The 5,086-nt window shown below is 31.2% G+C and overlaps 1 long non-coding RNA gene across 1 annotated transcript; it reads left to right on the top strand.

The window, feature by feature from the left end:
* The first annotated feature begins 323 nt into the window (after positions 1-323).
* On the top strand, positions 324-4,266 carry LOC143081568 (uncharacterized). Its single transcript, XR_012979966.1, has 3 exons — positions 324-430; positions 2,012-2,089; positions 3,700-4,266. It is a non-coding gene; the product is annotated as an uncharacterized LOC143081568 (long non-coding RNA).
* The last annotated feature ends 820 nt before the right edge of the window (positions 4,267-5,086 follow it).

Genomic DNA, 5,086 nt, shown 5'->3' with positions numbered 1-5,086 from the left:
TTTACTTTTCGCGAATCTCTTGACGAGATATTTAAATTGTTCGTTAACGGGCAGAGAGCGGGGCACTCACCAAACTCTAGACCTCAGATTTAACACTCCATTTCGGATGCACATGCTAATTTATAAATGCCACACAGCAAACATTTTGTACATATCTCACAACTTGAAGTGCATATTTGCGCAAGTGGTTATTTCAGCAAGCTACAATACCTCATGAAATTTTGAAACTTAACAGGAATGTATAGAAAATCTGTCACCTTCACCTAAGTAAGTGGTATACGTGACAAACAATTCATATCAAGATCTTTTCTGCATTGTGAAATTGTCATTTCTTACAATATACTTGACTAGAAATAACAGTTTTTTTTTTATCCTTAAGAAATAGATATTAGGATTAACATTCATTTTTTAAACATAATCATGATTTGTGGTAAGTTAAGTTTTGAGTTTAACACATCTATATTGATATTGTTAAAATATCTATTGTTTTTTTATTATTATTTCTGTTTTCTTATTGTTTAAAATGGGCATTCTACATTTGGAAATCGACGATACATCCAGGTATAGCTTGACTGCATCTCTTATATGAAGATTGTTTTTTTTTTACCTGGAGTGACCTTTTACTCAATGTTCATTATTCACGCCAAGTATTTGACATATTTTCAAAGCATATGTTATTTTCATGTGATTAACAATATGTTCTTATATTAACCTGTTCTGATATGTGAACACATACAATTACACTTAGAAATTCGGATAGGGTATGAATGAAGCATATAATTACAAAAACATTAGTACTGGCGTCAATTGAATTGTTACAAACTCATCATATATAATACCAGGATTAAAATTTTGTAAGTCATAGTGCCGCTCAAATCCGAAAGGAAAAAACAAGCCAAATAAAGAATGAAATTGAAGAACATTAATGGCAAAAAAATACTAAAGATTTTGCCAAATAATGCTACGATAATCTATTCATTGGGTAGAAAATCCTTAGTATTTCCAAGAATTATCATACCTTTACAATTTCTTTAATTTATAATCATAAATTTGTAAATTCGGCAAAAGTTGTGTTTACTGAAATTTCACAGAAATAAATTATTTCAGATAAAACTATTATGTCTGTTTGGTTTGTTCACACATCCTTGCCAATATAATGGTATGGTATGCGTTTGTTATACTAGTGAGAGGTTTAGCAAGCTATAAAACCAGGTTAAATCCGTCATTTTCTATATAAAAAAATGGCTGTACCAAGTCATGAATATGACATTTGTTATCCATTCATTTGATGTGTTTGAGTTTTTTTTATTTGCCATTTGTTAAGGGAATTGTCCTCGGAGTTCGTTTTTTCTTTTCTCATTTCACTTTTTATTCAAGACATATAAACACTATCAGAGTTGTGGAAACCTTTTTTTAAGGAATGGTATAATGATTATTTAAAACGTGATAGTTTTTTGTTCGTGTTAGTACTAATTACACAATGTAATTAGAACTATAAATGTAGTTTATAAAGTTTTACCATTTGTATTTATGATAGGTTTCATTCCCTTAAAATGTTTACCTTATAACTAGTTATAACTACAATATTTCTGTAAATACCACTTTCAAGTGGACAATGTTTATAATACGGTATTCCCTTTTCATAAGTAGCTAGTGTGTCATTGGTTTATAAAGTACTTCTTATTGGTAGTAATGTATGTTATATCAAAATGCAAAAACAGGTTTGCTCTTTCAGCTGGCTTGTGGGAGTTTAACGTCAAATGATAATTCACAGATTACAACGTTTATGTTCGCTTAAGTTTCCAAGTGGAGGGTGATATACTTACCCCTCTGGAGCATCTGAGATCACCCCCAGTTTTAAGTAGGGTACGTGTTGTTCTGTCTTTAGTTTTCCATGTTGTGTTTGTATACTGTTGTAAGTCTTTTGATTTTTTTTTCTTTTTCGTCATGACGTTTATTTGCTATTTTAAGTTTGAACGTCCTTTTGGTATATTTTGCCTCTCTCTTTCAGGTAACTGCCTGTTGGATATGGATGAAACCAATGTCCAATTGCAGTCAATAGACGTAGAGAATAAGATGGACCAGATAGGTAAACATGGTCAATAACAAAATAGTAAACACGATCAACCCGTAAAAGCCAACATAAATAATTGTTTACCAAAAACGATAAACATTAGCTTTGACGATATTCATATTCATTTCGACAACAACTACAACCATCTGAATACTATGGCGCCAATAGTGCCTATTTAAATTCATATTAATTCCTTATGAAGATTATGAACAGATTATATTCAGATTCAATTTTGTATCGAAGTCATTAACTTCGACTCTCACTTTGTTCATACATCTCATATCAGTAATCCATACACATTTTCTTGGTGTGAATATATCTCTTTCAAAAGACAACTCCTGCACAATAATTGAAAACTAACAGACAATACTCCTAATTGTCAATTTTCCTTTTGTTGCTTCTTGGCCGTATCGTACATCTTAAATTGTCTATTGTGCTCACGCAAATATGACAACTAATCGAATACCCTAAAAAAAAGAATCATTTTAAAAAAAACTCTTATCGATGTCAAACGGTCTTATACATACTCGTAAACATTGAGGCTGATAAAGCAGTGCACAAAGGTGTGATATCTCATATTCATTCTATGAATGTATGTATGTTGTATGCATTTTGTCGTCATTTATAAATTTGCTTTGGTGTTAAAACTTATGACCTTTACTGTTAAAGATAAGCATTTTAATTACTGCATCGTCTTAATGTTTCCCTTTTGAATATAAGTATTCATTACAATGTGATACATTATGAAGAAAACATACATCAGGAAATTTGTATGGTGCTAGTCACGAGTCTAATTAAAATGTATCTGGGTCTTATAAAATTATTTTAAAGTATATCAATTACCTGATAAAATGAAGAATTGCTATGCGATGCATTATTCATGAGTCAAACCGATTAATTATTTAATGTTTGATTTCTTCACGATTGCTCTCTGAAGATATACAGTGTCTTTAGAAACACTGTAGGTCATCAAACGGCCTTCACAAATTAACACACCACACAGTATTGCAATCTATCAAAGGCCTTGACAAGACAAAATGTTTAACAATTCTAACGAGAAACGATAAAAGTATCAGCGTGATTTATGTCAAAACAATAAACGAAAACAGTTGTAACAGATAGTAACCAACGACAATTACTTATGTGTAGGCTCTTGACTTAGGACAGGCACATACAGAATGAAGCTGTTAAAATAATGTATGTGCTTCGTTCGTTTGATGCTTTGTATCTATATTTCAAATTTCGAGAATTATTTTCCTGACGAAAAGAAATCCATATCCCAAAAAATGGGTAATTTTTCTAGCATGCTGAAATTCATGTCCACTTTAATAATAATTTAAGGAATAAATGCACGCATTTATCCATCACATATGTCATTCCATAAGATTGTGATTTAACATAACAGGGCGAAAATTTAAAATAATATTGTTAATTTCTTTGCTTAACTTTATTCTTTTGTTCTTATACAACCCAACTGTCTAAACGTCTGTTTTAATTTTCTATGGCAATGACACATTCTCTACATGTATTTCTACGATTCAGATTTAACATATGGTATAATTTGATGTTTGAATATATCTAATTTAATTTTGAATATCTAAAATACGGTCTTATTTGATTTTTAGAAGTAACTTGATGATAAACGTTTTGAGAGTGTCTACTAGCTGCTACAACTGTTGAAACGAATAGTGTAATTTGTTTATCCAGATGTTGGCTGAATGAAATTGTAGAACATCGTTCTGGGTCGTAAATCTTGGAATTTCTAACAAAGATTTGAAAAACAACACAATACTTACACCAATGGAAGCCGAATTGCCAAATCACTTATGAGTATGACAAACTACACTATAATCGACCGCATTGGAATTGACCTTTGTTTTAACTATGGCATAGATCGACGTGTGCTTATTATAAACTGGAAAGAAATGGGAATATTGAAACTATGATACCGTGAGCAGTGAAGAACAATTCGAATGTCAACATTTGAAAGTCTTTGTCTTTTGAATAAGAAAAATGGAAATGAAAAAAAAAAGAAAAAAAAGAAAAATTCCGAAGAATCGTTGCCTTAACGGCTCTTCTCCTGTGGTCATTTGTGTCAACTCTTATATCGCTGTCAACAAAAATTTTAACAAAATACTTTTGATTTATGGGGTATTCAATGACAATATATCTTATTAAAAAAAACAGTGCAATCCTTTATCTGTTTATACTTACCTAGAAATTACTCACAAAGTAAATATGCTATCATGTGGTTATTGTACTATACAAACCACAATAAAAGTTATTTTTAGGTACATTCGTTACTATAAATTGGTTTCCGCATGGACAAGTATCCATGGGTTTAAATTTATAATAGTTTTTTTTTTTGTTATCAGGATGAAATGTCTTGCGATATTGTTTTCATTGTCACGACTATATTTTCCCTAGATAGTAAGTAGATACATAGAGGACGATTGAAATCATCACTCAAAACAATGAAAGTTTTAACCATAAGGCAGCAACCATTTGATTTTCTGGGGGGGGGGGGGGGGCTATGGATTTTTTTCTGGACAAACAATCTATTTTTTTCGCGACAAGTCGAAAACAATTTTTTTCTTTCAATTTTAACATTACATATAGTGGCAGTTGAGGGGGAAACAAACAATTTTTTTTTTCTCAGAATCAAAAACAAATTATTTTTTTCTCCAAAAACTGGAAACAAACTTTTTTTTTCCAAAAAAATCTATAGGCCCCCCCCCCCTCCCCAGAAAATCAAATGGTTGCTGCCTAACCAGACGAAAAAATACATAACATAATCTAAAATCAACATAAATTACAAATATAACTGAGTATTGAGTAACACTAAACCCAAGAGAAATGGGGGAACTCCAGTGCTCCGGAAGGGTAAGCAGTATAAGCTCAAATGGTGGAACAGTTCCTGCTGTATAAGATAGATAATAAGTTGCATTAAGTTGGTGTAGAATACAAGGAACTGAGTAAGGTTGTGACGTAACGATTTCTATCTATTATAAA

The sequence above is a fragment of the Mytilus galloprovincialis genome, chromosome 7 (assembly GCF_965363235.1).
Source record: "Mytilus galloprovincialis chromosome 7, xbMytGall1.hap1.1, whole genome shotgun sequence".
NCBI lineage: Eukaryota > Metazoa > Mollusca > Bivalvia > Mytilida > Mytilidae > Mytilus > Mytilus galloprovincialis.
Note: the sequence above shows the minus strand (reverse complement) of the source record. Positions and strands in the feature narration are given on the sequence as shown.